Raw genomic sequence first — 18,229 nt, 5'->3', positions numbered from 1 at the left:
GGGCAGATGAGCCTGAGCAACAGCTTTCCAGGCTAGCACCTTCTGGCTGCCAGCTATCTGCAGACGTTCGCACTTTCGGAGCAGGGCTGTGATAGGAGACTGGCAGGGACACCACCATTCCCAACATGCGTTTGAGGCTTCAAGTGGCAAGATAACCAAGCAGCCCCAGTATCTGTGCCTCTGTGCGAGCAGTGCCGTGGGCAGATGAGGCTGAGCAACAGCTTTCCAGGCTAGCCCCTTCTGCCTGCCAGCTATCTGCAGACGTTCGCGTTTTCGGAGCACGGCTGACGCAGGCTCCTGGCACAGACACCAAGAGCTACGTTTGAAATTTGAGGTGGCAAGACAAGCAAGCAGCCCCATTCTCTGTGCCTCTGTGCGAGCACTGCCATGGGCAGATGAGGCTGAGCAACAGCTTTCCAGGCTAGCACCTTCTGGCTGCCAGCTATCTGCAGACGTTCTCATTTCAAGAGCAGGGCTGCGAAAGGAGCCTAGCAGGTACACCATCTTTCCCAGGCTACGTTTGAAGTTTGAGGTGGCAAGACAAGTAAGGAGCCCCATTCTCTGTGCCTCTGTGCGAGCAGTGCCATGGGCAGATGAGGCTGAGAAATAGCTTTCCAGGCTAGCCCCTTCTGCCTGCCAGCTATCTGCAGACGTTCGCATTTTCGGAGCAGGGCTGACGCAGGCTCCTGGCACAGACACCAAGAGCTACGTTTGAAATTTGAGGTGGCAAGACAAGCAAGCAGCCCCATTCTCTGTGCCTCTCTGCGAGCACTGCCATGGGCAGATGAGGCTGAGCAACAGCTTTCCAGGCTAGCACCTTCTGGCTGCCAGCTATCTGCAGACGTTCGCATTTTCGGGGCAGGGCTGCGAAAGGAGCCTGGCTGGACACGAACTTTCCCAGGCTACGTTTGAAGTTTGAGGTGGCAAGACAAGCAAGCAGCCCCATTCTCTGTGCCTCTGTGCGAGCACTGCCATGGGCAGATGAGGCTGAGCAACAGCTTTCCAGGCTAGCCCCTTCTGCCTGCCAGCTATCTGCAGACGTTCGCATTTTCGGAGCAGGGCTGACGCAGGCTCCTGGCACAGACCACAAGAGCTACGTTTGAAGTTTGAGGTGGCAAGACAAGCAAGCAGACCCAGTCTCTGTGCCTCTGTGCGAGCACTGCCATGGGCAGATGAGGCTGAGCAACAGCTTTCCAGGCTAGCACCTTCTGGCTGCCAGCTATCTGCAGACGTTCGCACTTTCGGAGCAGGGCTGCGAAAGGAGCCTGGCTGGGACACCAACTTTCCCAGGCTACGTTTGAAGTATGAGGTGGCAAGACAAGCAAGTAGCCCCATTCCCTGTGCCTCTGTGCGAGCACTGCCATGGGCAGATGAGGCTGAGCAACAGCTTTCCAGGATAGCCCCTTCTGGCTGCCAGCTATCTGCAGACGTTCGCACTTTCGGAGCAGGGCTGTGATAGGAGCCTGGCAGGGACACCAGCATTCCCAGAATGCGTTTGAAGTTTCAAGTGGCAAGTTAAGGAAGCAGCCCCATTCTCTGTGCCTCTATGCGAACAGTGCCATGGGCAGATGAGGCTGAGCAACAGCTTTCCAGGCTAGCCCCTTCTGGCTGCCAGCTATCTGCAGACTTTCGCATTTCCAGAGCAGGGCTGCGAAAGGAGCCTAGCAGGTACACCATCTTTCCCAGGCTACGTTTGAAGTTTGAGGTGGCAAGACAAGCAAGGAGCCCCATTCTCTGTGCCTCTGTGCGAGCAGTGCCGTGGGCAGATGAGGCTGAGCAACAGCTTTCCAGGCTAGCCCCTTCTGCCTGCCAGCTATCTGCAGACGTTCGCATTTTCGGAGCGGGCTGACGCAGGCTCCTGGCACAGACCACAAGAGCTACGTTTGAAGTTTGAGGTGGCAAGACAAGCAAGCAGACCCAGTCTCTGTGCCTCTGTGCGAGCACTGCCATGGGCAGATGAGGCTGAGCAACAGCTTTCCAGGATAGCCCCTTCTGGCTGCCAGCTATCTGCAGACGTTCGCACTTTCGGAGCAGGGCTGTGATAGGAGCCTGGCAGGGACACCAGCATTCCCAGAATGCGTTTGAAGTTTCAAGTGGCAAGTTAAGGAAGCAGCCCCATTCTCTGTGCCTCTATGCGAACAGTGCCATGGGCAGATGAGGCTGAGCAACAGCTTTCCAGGCTAGCCCCTTCTGGCTGCCAGCTATCTGCAGACGTTCGCACTTTCGGAACAGAGCTGCGAAAGGAGCCTGGCTGGGACACTAACTTTCCTTGGCTACGTTTGAAGTATGAGGTGGCAAGACAAGCAAGGAGCCCCATTCTCTGTGCCTCCGTGCGAGCACTGCCATGGGCAGATGAGGCTGAGCAACAGCTTTCCACGCTAGCACCTTCTGGCTGCCAGCTATCTGCAGACGTTCTCATTTCAAGAGCAGGGCTGCGAAAGGAGCCTAGCAGGTACACCATTCTTCCCAGGCTACGTTTGAAGTTTGAGGTGGCAAGACAAGCAAGCAGACCCATTCTCTGTGCCTCTGTGCGAGCACTGCCATGGGCAGATGAGGCTGAGCAACAGCTTTCCAGGATAGCCCCTTCTGGCTGCCAGCTATCTGCAGACGTTCGCACTTTCGGAGCAGGGCTGTGATAGGAGCCTGGCAGGGACACCAGCATTCCCAGAATGCGTTTGAAGTTTCAAGTGGAAAGTTAAGGAAGCAGCCCCATTCTCTGTGCCTCTATGCGAACAGTGCCATAGGCAGATGAGGCTGAGCAACAGCTTTCCAGGCTAGTCCCTTCTGCCTGCCAGCTATCTGCAGATGTTCGCATTTCAAGAGCAGGGCTGCGAAAGGAGCCTAGCAGGTACACCATCTTTCCCAGGCTACGTTTGAAGTTTGAGGTGGCAAGACAAGCAAGGAGCCCCATTCTCTGTGCCTCTGTGCGAGCAGTGCCGTGGACAGATGAGGCTGAGCAACAGCTTTCCAGGCTAGCACCTTCTGGCTGCCAGCTATCTGCAGACGTTCGCACTTTCGGAGCAGGGCTGACGAAGGCTCCTGGCACAGACCACAAGAGCTACGTTTGAAGTTTGAGGTGGCAAGACAAGCAAGCAGACCCAGTCTCTGTGCCTCTGTGCGAGCACTGCCATGGGCAGATGAGGCTGAGCAACAGCTTTCCAGGCTAGCACCTTCTGGCTGCCAGCTATCTGCAGACGTTCGCACTTTCGGAGCAGGGCTGCGAAAGGAGCCTGGCTGGGACACCAACTTTCCCAGGCTACGTTTGAAGTATGAGGTGGCAAGACAAGCAAGTAGCCCCATTCCCTGTGCCTCTGTGCGAGCACTGCCATGGGCAGATGAGGCTGAGCAACAGCTTTCCACGCTAGCACCTTCTGGCTGCCAGCTATCTGCAGACGTTCTCATTTCAAGAGCAGGGCTGCGAAAGGAGCCTAGCAGGTACACCATCTTTCCCAGGCTACGTTTGAAGTTTGAGGTGGCAAGACAAGTAAGGAGCCCCATTCTCTGTGCCTCTGTGCGAGCAGTGCCATGGGCAGATGAGGCTGAGCAACAGCTTTCCAGGATAGCCCCTTCTGGCTGCCAGCTATCTGCAGACGTTCGCATTTCAAGAGCAGGGCTGTGATAGGAGCCTGGCAGGGACACCACCATTCCCAGCATGCGTTTGTGGTTTCAAGTGGCAAGACAAGCAAGGAGCCCCATTCTCTGTGCCTCTGTGCGAGCAGTGCCGTGGGCAGATGAGGCTGAGCAACAGCTTTCCAGGCTAGCCCCTTCTGCCTGCCAGCTATCTGCAGACGTTCGCATTTTCGGAGCAGGGCTGACGAAGGCTCCTGGCACAGACCACAAGAGCTACGTTTGAAGTTTGAGGTGGCAAGACAAGCAAGCAGACCCATTCTCTGTGCCTCTGTGCGAGCACTGCCATGGGCAGATGAGGCTGAGCAACAGCTTTCCAGGCTAGCACCTTCTGGCTGCCAGCTATCTGCAGACGTTCGCACTTTCGGAGCAGGGCTGTGATAGGAGCCTGGCAGGGACACCAGCATTCCCAGAATGCGTTTGAAGTTTCAAGTGGAAAGTTAAGGAAGCAGCCCCATTCTCTGTGCCTCTATGCGAACAGTGCCATAGGCAGATGAGGCTGAGCAACAGCTTTCCAGGCTAGTCCCTTCTGCCTGCCAGCTATCTGCAGACGTTCGCATTTCAAGAGCAGGGCTGCGAAAGGAGCCTAGCAGGTACACCATCTTTCCCAGGCTACGTTTGAAGTTTGAGGTGGCAAGACAAGCAAGGAGCCCCATTCTCTGTGCCTCTGTGCGAGCAGTGCCGTGGGCAGATGAGGCTGAGCAACAGCTTTCCAGGCTAGCACCTTCTGGCTGCCAGCTATCTGCAGACGTTCGCACTTTCGGAGCAGGGCTGACGAAGGCTCCTGGCACAGACCACAAGAGCTACGTTTGAAGTTTGAGGTGGCAAGACAAGCAAGCAGACCCAGTCTCTGTGCCTCTGTGCGAGCACTGCCATGGGCAGATGAGGCTGAGCAACAGCTTTCCAGGCTAGCACCTTCTGGCTGCCAGCTATCTGCAGACGTTCGCACTTTCGGAGCAGGGCTGCGAAAGGAGCCTGGCTGGGACACCAACTTTCCCAGGCTACGTTTGAAGTATGAGGTGGCAAGACAAGCAAGTAGCCCCATTCCCTGTGCCTCTGTGCGAGCACTGCCATGGGCAGATGAGGCTGAGCAACAGCTTTCCACGCTAGCACCTTCTGGCTGCCAGCTATCTGCAGACGTTCTCATTTCAAGAGCAGGGCTGCGAAAGGAGCCTAGCAGGTACACCATCTTTCCCAGGCTACGTTTGAAGTTTGAGGTGGCAAGACAAGTAAGGAGCCCCATTCTCTGTGCCTCTGTGCGAGCAGTGCCATGGGCAGATGAGGCTGAGCAACAGCTTTCCAGGATAGCCCCTTCTGGCTGCCAGCTATCTGCAGACGTTCGCATTTCAAGAGCAGGGCTGCGAAAGGAGCCTAGCAGGTACACCATCTTTCCCAGGCTACGTTTGAAGTTTGAGGTGGCAAGACAAGCAAGGAGCCCCATTCTCTGTGCCTCTGTGCGAGCAGTGCAGTGAGCAGATGAGGCTGAGCAACAGCTTTCCAGGCTAGCACCTTCTGGCTGCCAGCTATCTGCAGACGTTCGCTCTTTCGGAGCAGGGCTGTGATAGGAGCCTGGCAGGGACACCACCATTCCCAGCATGCGTTTGTGGTTTCAAGTGGCAAGATAAGCAAGCAGCCTCAGTATCTGTGCCTCTGTGCGAGCACTGCCATGGGCAGATGAGGCTGAGCAACAGCTTTCCACACTAGCACCTTCTGGCTGCCAGCTATCTGCAGACGTTCGCACTTTCGGAACAGGGCTGCGAAAGGAGCCTGGCTGGGACACTAACTTTCCTTGGCTACGTTTGAAGTATGAGGTGGCAAGACAAGCAAGGAGCCCCATTCTCTGTGCCTCTGTGCGAGCAGTGCCGTGGGCAGATGAGGCTGAGCAACAGCTTTCCAGGCTAGCCCCTTCTGCCTGCCAGCTATCTGCAGACGTTCGCATTTTCGGAGCAGGGCTGACGAAGGCTCCTGGCACAGACCACAAGAGCTACGTTTGAAGTTTGAGGTGGCAAGACAAGCAAGCAGACCCATTCTCTGTGCCTCTGTGCGAGCACTGCCATGGGCAGATGAGGCTGAGCAACAGCTTTCCAGGCTAGCACCTTCTGGCTGCCAGCTATCTGCAGACGTTCGCACTTTCGGAGCAGGGCTGCGAAAGGAGCCTGGCTGGGACACCAACTTTCCCAGGCTACGTTTGAAGTATGAGGTGGCAAGACAAGCAAGTAGCCCCATTCCCTGTGCCTCTGTGCGAGCACTGCCATGGGCAGATGAGGCTGAGCAAGAGCTTTCCACGCTAGCACCTTCTGGCTGCCAGCTATCTGCAGACGTTCACATTTCAAGAGCAGGGCTGCGAAAGGAGCCTAGCAGGTACACCATCTTTCCCAGGCTACGTTTGAAGTTTGAGGTGGCAAGACAAGTAAGGAGCCCCATTCTCTGTGCCTCTGTGCGAGCAGTGCCATGGGCAGATGAGGCTGAGCAACAGCTTTCCAGGATAGCCCCTTCTGGCTGCCAGCTATCTGCAGACGTTCGCATTTCAAGAGCAGGGCTGCGAAAGGAGCCTAGCAGGTACACCATCTTTCCCAGGCTACGTTTGAAGTTTGAGGTGGCAAGACAAGCAAGGAGCCCCATTCTCTGTGCCTCTGTGCGAGCAGTGCAGTGAGCAGATGAGGCTGAGCAACAGCTTTCCAGGCTAGCACCTTCTGGCTGCCAGCTATCTGCAGACGTTCGCACTTTCGGAGCAGGGCTGTGATAGGAGCCTGGCAGGGACAGCACCATTCCCAGCATGCGTTTGTGGTTTCAAGTGGCAAGATAAGCAAGCAGACCCAGTATCTGTGCCTCTGTGCGAGCACTGCCATGGGCAGATGAGGCTGAGCAACAGCTTTCCACACTAGCACCTTCTGGCTGCCAGCTATCTGCAGACGTTCGCATTTTCGGGGCAGGGCTGCGAAAGGAGACTGGCTGTGACAAGAACTTTCCCAGGCTACGTTTGAAGTTTGAGGTGGCAAGACAAGCAAACAGACCCATTCTCTGTGCCTCTGTGCGAGCACTGCCATGGGCAGATGAGGCTGAGCAACAGCTTTCCAGGCTAGCACCTTCTGGCTGCCAGCTATCTGCAGACGTTCACACTTTCGGAGCAGGGCTGCGAAAGGAGCCTGGCTGGGACACCAACTTTCCCAGGCTACGTTTGAAGTATGAGGTGGCAAGACAAGCAAGTAGCCCCATTCCCTGTGCCTCTGTGCGAGCACTGCCATGGGCAGATGAGGCTGAGCAACAGCTTTCCAGGCTAGCACCTTCTGGCTGCCAGCTATCTGCAGACGTTCGCACTTTCGGAGCAGGGCTGTGATAGGAGCCTGGCAGGGACACCAGCATTCCCAGAATGTGTTTGAAGTTTCAAGTGGAAAGTTAAGGAAGCAGCCCCATTCTCTGTGCCTCTATGCGAACAGTGCCATAGGCAGATGAGGCTGAGCAACAGCTTTCCAGGCTAGTCCCTTCTGCCTGCCAGCTATCTGCAGACATTCGCATTTCAAGAGCAGGGCTGCGAAAGGAGCCTAGCAGGTACACCATCTTTCCCAGGCTACGTTTGAAGTTTGAGGTGGCAAGACAAGCAAGGAGCCCCATTCTCTGTGCCTCTGTGCGAGCAGTGCCGTGGGCAGATGAGGCTGAGCAACAGCTTTCCAGGCTAGCCCCTTCTGCCTGCCAGCTATCTGCAGACGTTCGCATTTTCGGAGCAGGGCTGACGAAGGCTCCTGGCACAGACCACAAGAGCTACGTTTGAAGTTTGAGGTGGCAAGACAAGCAAGCAGACCCAGTCTCTGTGCCTCTGTGCGAGCACTGCCATGGGCAGATGAGGCTGAGCAACAGCTTTCCAGGCTAGCACCTTCTGGCTGCCAGCTATCTGCAGACGTTCGCACTTTCGGAGCAGGGCTGCGAAAGGAGCCTGGCTGGGACACCAACTTTCCCAGGCTACGTTTGAAGTATGAGGTGGCAAGACAAGCAAGTAGCCCCATTCCCTGTGCCTCTGTGCGAGCACTGCCATGGGCAGATGAGGCTGAGCAAGAGCTTTCCACGCTAGCACCTTCTGGCTGCCAGCTATCTGCAGACGTTCTCATTTCAAGAGCAGGGCTGCGAAAGGAGCCTAGCAGGTACACCATCTTTCCCAGGCTACGTTTGAAGTTTGAGGTGGCAAGACAAGTAAGGAGCCCCATTCTCTGTGCCTCTGTGCGAGCAGTGCCATGGGCAGATGAGGCTGAGCAACAGCTTTCCAGGATAGCCCCTTCTGGCTGCCAGCTATCTGCAGACGTTCGCATTTCAAGAGCAGGGCTGCGAAAGGAGCCTAGCAGGTACACCATCTTTCCCAGGCTACGTTTGAAGTTTGAGGTGGCAAGACAAGCAAGGAGCCCCATTCTCTGTGCCTCTGTGCGAGCAGTGCAGTGAGCAGATGAGGCTGAGCAACAGCTTTCCAGGCTAGCACCTTCTGGCTGCCAGCTATCTGCAGACGTTCGCTCTTTCGGAGCAGGGCTGTGATAGGAGCCTGGCAGGGACACCACCATTCCCAGCATGCGTTTGTGGTTTCAAGTGGCAAGATAAGCAAGCAGCCCCAGTATCTGTGCCTCTGTGCGAGCACTGCCATGGGCAGATGAGGCTGAGCAACAGCTTTCCACACTAGCACCTTCTGGCTGCCAGCTATCTGCAGACGTTCGCACTTTCGGAACAGGGCTGCGAAAGGAGCCTGGCTGGGACACTAACTTTCCTTGGCTACGTTTGAAGTATGAGGTGGCAAGACAAGCAAGGAGCCCCATTCTCTGTGCCTCTGTGCGAGCAGTGCCGTGGGCAGATGAGGCTGAGCAACAGCTTTCCAGGCTAGCCCCTTCTGCCTGCCAGCTATCTGCAGACGTTCGCATTTTCGGAGCAGGGCTGACGAAGGCTCCTGGCACAGACCACAAGAGCTACGTTTGAAGTTTGAGGTGGCAAGACAAGCAAGCAGACCCATTCTCTGTGCCTCTGTGCGAGCACTGCCATGGGCAGATGAGGCTGAGCAACAGCTTTCCAGGCTAGCACCTTCTGGCTGCCAGCTATCTGCAGACGTTCTCATTTCAAGAGCAGGGCTGCGAAAGGAGCCTAGCAGGTACACCATCTTTCCCAGGCTACGTTTGAAGTTTGAGGTGGCAAGACAAGTAAGGAGCCCCATTCTCTGTGCCTCTGTGCGAGCAGTGCCATGGGCAGATGAGGCTGAGCAACAGCTTTCCAGGCTAGCACCTTCTGGCTGCCAGCTATCTGCAGACGTTCGCACTTTCGGAGCAGGGCTGTGATAGGAGCCTGGCAGGGACAGCACCATTCCCAGCATGCGTTTGTGGTTTCAAGTGGCAAGATAAGCAAGCAGACCCAGTATCTGTGCCTCTGTGCGAGCACTGCCATGGGCAGATGAGGCTGAGCAACAGCTTTCCACACTAGCACCTTCTGGCTGCCAGCTATCTGCAGACGTTCGCATTTTCGGGGCAGGGCTGCGAAAGGAGACTGGCTGGGACAAGAACTTTCCCAGGCTACGTTTGAAGTTTGAGGTGGCAAGACAAGCAAGCAGACCCATTCTCTGTGCCTCTGTGCGAGCACTGCCATGGGCAGATGAGGCTGAGCAACAGCTTTCCACGCTAGCACCTTCTGGCTGCCAGCTATCTGCAGACGTTCGCACTTTCGGAGCAGGGCTGCGAAAGGAGCCTGGCTGGGACACCAACTTTCCCAGGCTACGTTTGAAGTATGAGGTGGCAAGACAAGCAAGTAGCCCCATTCCCTGTGCCTCTGTGCGAGCACTGCCATGGGCAGATGAGGCTGAGCAACAGCTTTCCAGGCTAGCACCTTCTGGCTGCCAGCTATCTGCAGACGTTCTCATTTCAAGAGCAGGGCTGCGAAAGGAGCCTAGCAGGTACACCATCTTTCCCAGGCTACGTTTGAAGTTTGAGGTGGCAAGACAAGCAAGGAGCCCCATTCTCTGTGCCTCTGTGCGAGCAGTGCCATGGGCAGATGAGGCTGAGCAACAGCTTTCCAGGATAGCCCCTTCTGGCTGCCAGCTATCTGCAGACGTTCGCACTTTCGGAGCAGGGCTGTGATAGGAGCCTGGCAGGGACACCAGCATTCCCAGAATGCGTTTGAAGTTTCAAGTGGCAAGTTAAGGAAGCAGCCCCATTCTCTGTGCCTCTGTGCGAGCAGTGCCGTGGGCAGATGAGGCTGAGCAACAGCTTTCCAGGCTAGCCCCTTCTGCCTGCCAGCTATCTGCAGACGTTCGCGTTTTCGGAGCAGGGCTGACGCAGGCTCCTGGCACAGACACCAAGAGCTACGTTTGAAATTTGAGGTGGCAAGACAAGCAAGCAGCCCCATTCTCTGTGCCTCTCTGCGAGCACTGCCATGGGCAGATGAGGCTGAGCAACAGCTTTCCAGGCTAGCACCTTCTGGCTGCCAGCTATCTGCAGAAGTTCGCATTTTCGGGGCAGGGCTGCGAAAGGAGCCTGGCTGGACACGAACTTTCCCAGGCTACGTTTGAAGTTTGAGGTGGCAAGACAAGCAAGCAGACCCAGTCTCTGTGCCTCTGTGCGAGCACTGCCATGGGCAGATGAGGCTGAGCAACAGCTTTCCAGGCTAGCCCCTTCTGCCTGCCAGCTATCTGCAGACGTTCGCATTTTCGGAGCAGGGCTGACGCAGGCTCCTGGCACAGACCACAAGAGCTACGTTTGAAGTTTGAGGTGGCAAGACAAGCAAGCAGACCCAGTCTCTGTGCCTCTGTGCGAGCACTGCCATGCGCAGATGAGGCTGAGCAACAGCTTTCCAGGCTAGCACCTTCTGGCTGCCAGCTATCTGCAGACGTTCGCACTTTCGGAGCAGGGCTGCGAAAGGAGCCTGGCTGGGACACCAACTTTCCCAGGCTACGTTTGAAGTATGAGGTGGCAAGACAAGCAAGTAGCCCCATTCCCTGTGCCTCTGTGCGAGCACTGCCATGGGCAGATGAGGCTGAGCAACAGCTTTCCAGGATAGCCCCTTCTGGCTGCCAGCTATCTGCAGACGTTCGCACTTTCGGAGCAGGGCTGTGATAGGAGCCTGGCAGGGACACCAGCATTCCCAGAATGCGTTTGAAGTTTCAAGTGGCAAGTTAAGGAAGCAGCCCCATTCTCTGTGCCTCTATGCGAACAGTGCCATGGGCAGATGAGGCTGAGCAACAGCTTTCCAGGCTAGCCCCTTCTGGCTGCCAGCTATCTGCAGACGTTCGCATTTCAAGAGCAGGGCTGCGAAAGGAGCCTAGCAGGTACACCATCTTTCCCAGGCTACGTTTGAAGTTTGAGGTGGCAAGACAAGCAAGGAGCCCCATTCTCTGTGCCTCTGTGCGAGCAGTGCCGTGGGCAGATGAGGCTGAGCAACAGCTTTCCAGGCTAGCCCCTTCTGCCTGCCAGCTATCTGCAGACGTTCGCATTTTCGGAGCGGGCTGACGCAGGCTCCTGGCACAGACCACAAGAGCTACGTTTGAAGTTTGAGGTGGCAAGACAAGCAAGCAGACCCAGTCTCTGTGCCTCTGTGCGAGCACTGCCATGGGCAGATGAGGCTGAGCAACAGCTTTCCAGGCTAGCCCCTTCTGGCTGCCAGCTATCTGCAGACGTTCGCACTTTCGGAGCAGGGCTGTGATAGGAGCCTGGCAGGGACACCAGCATTCCCAGAATGCGTTTGAAGTTTCAAGTGGCAAGTTAAGGAAGCAGCCCCATTCTCTGTGCCTCTATGCGAACAGTGCCATGGGCAGATGAGGCTGAGCAACAGCTTTCCACACTAGCACCTTCTGGCTGCCAGCTATCTGCAGACGTTCGCACTTTCGGAACAGGGCTGCGAAAGGAGCCTGGCTGGGACACTAACTTTCCTTGGCTACGTTTGAAGTATGAGGTGGCAAGACAAGCAAGGAGCCCCATTCTCTGTGCCTCTGTGCGAGCAGTGCCGTGGGCAGATGAGGCTGAGCAACAGCTTTCCAGGCTAGCCCCTTCTGCCTGCCAGCTATCTGCAGACGTTCGCATTTTCGGAGCAGGGCTGACGAAGGCTCCTGGCACAGACCACAAGAGCTACGTTTGAAGTTTGAGGTGGCAAGACAAGCAAGCAGACCCAGTCTCTGTGCCTCTGTGCGAGCACTGCCATGGGCAGATGAGGCTGAGCAACAGCTTTCCAGGCTAGCACCTTCTGGCTGCCAGCTATCTGCAGACGTTCGCACTTTCGGAGCAGGGCTGCGAAAGGAGCCTGGCTGGGACACCAACTTTCCCAGGCTACGTTTGAAGTATGAGGTGGCAAGACAAGCAAGTAGCCCCATTCCCTGTGCCTCTGTGCGAGCACTGCCATGGGCAGATGAGGCTGAGCAAGAGCTTTCCACGCTAGCACCTTCTGGCTGCCAGCTATCTGCAGACGTTCTCATTTCAAGAGCAGGGCTGCGAAAGGAGCCTAGCAGGTACACCATCTTTCCCAGGCTACGTTTGAAGTTTGAGGTGGCAAGACAAGTAAGGAGCCCCATTCTCTGTGCCTCTGTGCGAGCAGTGCCATGGGCAGATGAGGCTGAGCAACAGCTTTCCAGGATAGCCCCTTCTGGCTGCCAGCTATCTGCAGACGTTCGCATTTCAAGAGCAGGGCTGCGAAAGGAGCCTAGCAGGTACACCATCTTTCCCAGGCTACGTTTGAAGTTTGAGGTGGCAAGACAAGCAAGGAGCCCCATTCTCTGTGCCTCTGTGCGAGCAGTGCAGTGAGCAGATGAGGCTGAGCAACAGCTTTCCAGGCTAGCACCTTCTGGCTGCCAGCTATCTGCAGACGTTCGCACTTTCGGAGCAGGGCTGTGATAGGAGCCTGGCAGGGACAGCACCATTCCCAGCATGCGTTTGTGGTTTCAAGTGGCAAGATAAGCAAGCAGACCCAGTATCTGTGCCTCTGTGCGAGCACTGCCATGGGCAGATGAGGCTGAGCAACAGCTTTCCACACTAGCACCTTCTGGCTGCCAGCTATCTGCAGACGTTCGCATTTTCGGAGCGGGCTGACGCAGGCTCCTGGCACAGACCACAAGAGCTACGTTTGAAGTTTGAGGTGGCAAGACAAGCAAGCAGCCCCAGTCTCTGTGCCTCTGTGCGAGCACTGCCATGGGCAGATGAGGCTGAGCAACAGCTTTCCAGGCTAGCACCTTCTGGCTGCCAGCTATCTGCAGACGTTCGCACTTTCGGAGCAGGGCTGCGAAAGGAGCCTGGCTGGGACACCAACTTTCCCAGGCTACGTTTGAAGTATGAGGTGGCAAGACAAGCAAGTAGCCCCACTCCCTGTGCCTCTGTGCGAGCACTGCCATGGGCAGATGAGGCTGAGCAACAGCTTTCCAGGCTAGCACCTTCTGGCTGCCAGCTATCTGCAGACGTTCTCATTTCAAGAGCAGGGCTGCGAAAGGAGCCTAGCAGGTACACCATCTTTCCCAGACTACGTTTGAAGTTTGAGGTGGCAAGACAAGCAAGGAGCCCCATTCTCTGTGCCTCTGTGCGAGCAGTGCCATGGGCAGATGAGGCTGAGCAACAGCTTTTCAGGATAGCCCCTTCTGGCTGCCAGCTATCTGCAGACGTTCGCACTTTCGGAGCAGGGCTGTGATAGGAGCCTGGCAGGGACACCAGCATTCCCAGAATGCGTTTGAAGTTTCAAGTGGCAAGTTAAGGAAGCAGCCCCATTCTCTGTGCCTCTATGCGAACAGTGCCATGGGCAGATGAGGCTGAGCAACAGCTTTCCAGGATAGCCCCTTCTGGCTGCCAGCTATCTGCAGACGTTCGCATTTCAAGAGCAGGGCTGCGAAAGGAGCCTAGCAGGTACACCATCTTTCCCAGGCTACGTTTGAAGTTTGAGGTGGCAAGACAAGCAAGCAGCCCCATTCTCTGTGCCTCTGTGCGAGCAGTGCCGTGGGCAGATGAGGCTGAGCAACAGCTTTCCAGGCTAGCCCCTTCTGCCTGCCAGCTATCTGCAGACGTTCGCATTTTCGGAGCGGGCTGACGCAGGCTCCTGGCACAGACCACAAGAGCTACGTTTGAAGTTTGAGGTGGCAAGACAAGCAAGCAGACCCAGTCTCTGTGCCTCTGTGCGAGCACTGCCATGGGCAGATGAGGCTGAGCAACAGCTTTCCAGGCTAGCACCTTCTGGCTGCCAGCTATCTGCAGACGTTCGCACTTTCGGAGCAGGGCTGCGAAAGGAGCCTGGCTGGGACACCAACTTTCCCAGGCTACGTTTGAAGTATGAGGTGGCAAGACAAGCAAGTAGCCCCATTCCCTGTGCCTCTGTGCGAGCACTGCCATGGGCAGATGAGGCTGAGCAAGAGCTTTCCACGCTAGCACCTTCTGGCTGCCAGCTATCTGCAGACGTTCTCATTTCAAGAGCAGGGCTGCGAAAGGAGCCTAGCAGGTACACCATCTTTCCCAGGCTACGTTTGAAGTTTGAGGTGGCAAGACAAGTAAGGAGCCCCATTCTCTGTGCCTCTCTGCGAGCAGTGCCATGGGCAGATGAGGCTGAGCAACAGCTTTCCAGGATAGCCCCTTCTGGCTGCCAGCTATCTGCAGACGTTCGCATTTCAAGAGCAGGGCTGCGAAAGGAGCCTAGCAGGTACACCATCTTTCCCAGGCTACGTTTGAAGTTTGAGGTGGCAAGACAAGCAAGGAGCCCCATTCTCTGTGCCTCTGTGCGAGCAGTGCAGTGAGCAGATGAGGCTGAGCAACAGCTTTCCAGGCTAGCACCTTCTGGCTGCCAGCTATCTGCAGACGTTCGCACTTTCGGAGCAGGGCTGTGATAGGAGCCTGGCAGGGACAGCACCATTCCCAGCATGCGTTTGTGGTTTCAAGTGGCAAGATAAGCAAGCAGACCCAGTCTCTGTGCCTCTGTGCGAGCACTGCCATGGGCAGATGAGGCTGAGCAACAGCTTTCCACACTAGCACCTTCTGGCTGCCAGCTATCTGCAGACGTTCGCATTTTCGGAGCGGGCTGACGCAGGCTCCTGGCACAGACCACAAGAGCTACGTTTGAAGTTTGAGGTGGCAAGACAAGCAAGCAGACCCAGTCTCTGTGCCTCTGTGCGAGCACTGCCATGGGCAGATGAGGCTGAGCAACAGCTTTCCAGGCTAGCACCTTCTGGCTGCCAGCTATCTGCAGACGTTCGCACTTTCGGAGCAGGGCTGCGAAAGGAGCCTGGCTGGGACACCAACTTTCCCAGGCTACGTTTGAAGTATGAGGTGGCAAGACAAGCAAGTAGCCCCATTCCCTGTGCCTCTGTGCGAGCACTGCCATGGGCAGATGAGGCTGAGCAACAGCTTTCCAGGCTAGCACCTTCTGGCTGCCAGCTATCTGCAGACGTTCTCATTTCAAGAGCAGGGCTGCGAAAGGAGCCTAGCAGGTACACCATCTTTCCCAGGCTACGTTTGAAGTTTGAGGTGGCAAGACAAGCAAGGAGCCCCATTCTCTGTGCCTCTGTGCGAGCAGTGCCATGGGCAGATGAGGCTGAGCAACAGCTTTCCAGGATAGCCCCTTCTGGCTGCCAGCTATCTGCAGACGTTCGCACTTTCGGAGCAGGGCTGTGATAGGAGCCTGGCAGGGACACCAGCATTCCCAGAATGCGTTTGAAGTTTCAAGTGGCAAGTTAAGGAAGCAGCCCCATTCTCTGTGCCTCTATGCGAACAGTGCCATGGGCAGATGAGGCTGAGCAACAGCTTTCCAGGATAGCCCCTTCTGGCTGCCAGCTATCTGCAGACGTTCGCATTTCAAGAGCAGGGCTGCGAAAGGAGCCTAGCAGGTACACCATCTTTCCCAGGCTACGTTTGAAGTTTGAGGTGGCAAGACAAGCAAGCAGCCCCATTCTCTGTGCCTCTGTGCGAGCAGTGCCGTGGGCAGATGAGGCTGAGCAACAGCTTTCCAGGCTAGCCCCTTCTGCCTGCCAGCTATCTGCAGACGTTCGCATTTTCGGAGCGGGCTGACGCAGGCTCCTGGCACAGACCACAAGAGCTACGTTTGAAGTTTGAGGTGGCAAGACAAGCAAGCAGACCCAGTCTCTGTGCCTCTGTGCGAGCACTGCCATGGGCAGATGAGGCTGAGCAACAGCTTTCCAGGATAGCCCCTTCTGGCTGCCAGCTATCTGCAGACGTTCGCACTTTCGGAGCAGGGCTGTGATATGAGCCTGGCAGGGACACCAGCATTCCCAGAATGCGTTTGAAGTTTCAAGTGGCAAGTTAAGGAAGAAGCCCCATTCTCTGTGCCTCTATGCGAACAGTGCCATGGGCAGATGAGGCTGAGCAACAGCTTTCCAGGCTAGCACCTTCTGGCTGCCAGCTATCTGCAGAAGTTCGCATTTTCGGGGCAGGGCTGCGAAAGGAGCCTGGCTGGACACGAACTTTCCCAGGCTACGTTTGAAGTTTGAGGTGGCAAGACAAGCAAGCAGCCCCATTCTCTGTGCCTCTGTGCGAGCACTGCCATGGGCAGATGAGGCTGAGCAACAGCTTTCCAGGCTAGCCCCTTCTGCCTGCCAGCTATCTGCAGACGTTCGCATTTTCGGAGCAGGGCTGACGCAGGCTCCTGCCACAGACCACAAGAGCTACGTTTGAAGTTTGAGGTGGCAAGACAAGCAAGCAGACCCAGTCTCTGTGCCTCTGTGCGAGCACTGCCATGGGCAGATGAGGCTGAGCAACAGCTTTCCAGGCTAGCACCTTCTGGCTGCCAGCTATCTGCAGACGTTCGCACTTTCGGAGCAGGGCTGCGAAAGGAGCCTGGCTGGGACACCAACTTTCCCAGGCTACGTTTGAAGTTTGAGGTGGCAAGACAAGCAAGTAGCCCCATTCCCTGTGCCTCTGTGCGAGCACTGCCATGGGCAGATGAGGCTGAGCAACAGCTTTCCACGCTAGCACATTCTGGCTGCCAGCTATCTGCAGACGTTCTCATTTCAAGAGCAGGGCTGCGAAAGGAGCCTAGCAGGTACACCATCTTTCCCAGGCTACGTTTGAAGTTTGAGGTGGCAAGACAAGTAAGGAGCCCCATTCTCTGTGCCTCTGTGCGAGCAGTGCCATGGGCAGACGAGGCTGAGCAACAGCTTTCCAGGATAGCCCCTTCTGGCTGCCAGCTATCTGCAGACGTTCGCACTTTCGGAGCAGGGCTGTGATAGGAGCCTGGCAGGGACACCAGCATTCCCAGAATGCGTTTGAAGTTTCAAGTGGCAAGTTAAGGAAGCAGCCCCATTCTCTGTGCCTCTATGCGAACAGTGCCATAGGTAGATGAGGCTGAGCAACAGCTTTCCAGGCTAGCCCCTTCTGCCTGCCAGCTATCTGCAGACGTTCGCATTTCAAGAGCAGGGCTGCGAAAGGAGCCTAGCAGGTACACCATCTTTCCCAGGCTACGTTTGAAGTTTGAGGTGGCAAGACAAGCAAGGAGCCCCATTCTCTGTGCCTCTGTGCGAGCAGTGCCGTGGGCAGATGAGGCTGAGCAACAGCTTTCCAGGCTAGCCCCTTCTGCCTGCCAGCTATCTGCAGACGTTCGCATTTTCGGAGCAGGGCTGACGAAGGCTCCTGGCACAGACCACAAGAGCTACGTTTGAAGTTTGAGGTGGCAAGACAAGCAAGCAGACCCAGTCTCTGTGCCTCTGTGCGAGCACTGCCATGGGCAGATGAGGCTGAGCAACAGCTTTCCAGGCTAGCACCTTCTGGCTGCCAGCTATCTGCAGACGTTCGCACTTTCGGAGCAGGGCTGCGAAAGGAGCCTGGCTGGGACACCAACTTTCCCAGGCTACGTTTGAAGTATGAGGTGGCAAGACAAGCAAGTAGCCCCATTCCCTGTGCCTCTGTGCGAGCACTGCCATGGGCAGATGAGGCTGAGCAAGAGCTTTCCACGCTAGCACCTTCTGGCTGCCAGCTATCTGCAGACGTTCTCATTTCAAGAGCAGGGCTGCGAAAGGAGCCTAGCAGGTACACCATCTTTCCCAGGCTACGTTTGAAGTTTGAGGTGGCAAGACAAGTAAGGAGCCCCATTCTCTGTGCCTCTGTGCGAGCAGTGCCATGGGCAGATGAGGCTGAGCAACAGCTTTCCAGGATAGCCCCTTCTGGCTGCCAGCTATCTGCAGACGTTCGCATTTCAAGAGCAGGGCTGCGAAAGGAGCCTAGCAGGTACACCATCTTTCCCAGGCTACGTTTGAAGTTTGAGGTGGCAAGACAAGCAAGGAGCCCCATTCTCTGTGCCTCTGTGCAAGCAGTGCAGTGAGCAGATGAGGCTGAGCAACAGCTTTCCAGGCTAGCACCTTCTGGCTGCCAGCTATCTGCAGACGTTCGCACTTTCGGAGCAGGGCTGTGATAGGAGCCTGGCAGGGACACCACCATTCCCAGCATGCGTTTGTGGTTTCAAGTGGCAAGATAAGCAAGCAGCCCCAGTATCTGTGCCTCTGTGCGAGCACTGCCATGGGCAGATGAGGCTGAGCAACAGCTTTCCACACTAGCACCTTCTGGCTGCCAGCTATCTGCAGACGTTCGCATTTTCGGGGCAGGGCTGCGAAAGGAGACTGGCTGGGACACGAACTTTTCCAGGCTACGTTTGAAGTTTGAGGTGGCAAGACAAGCAAGGA

The sequence above is a fragment of the Opisthocomus hoazin genome, chromosome 11 (assembly GCF_030867145.1).
Source record: "Opisthocomus hoazin isolate bOpiHoa1 chromosome 11, bOpiHoa1.hap1, whole genome shotgun sequence".
Lineage (NCBI taxonomy): Eukaryota > Metazoa > Chordata > Aves > Opisthocomiformes > Opisthocomidae > Opisthocomus > Opisthocomus hoazin.
This window is presented reverse-complemented; position numbering follows the sequence as displayed.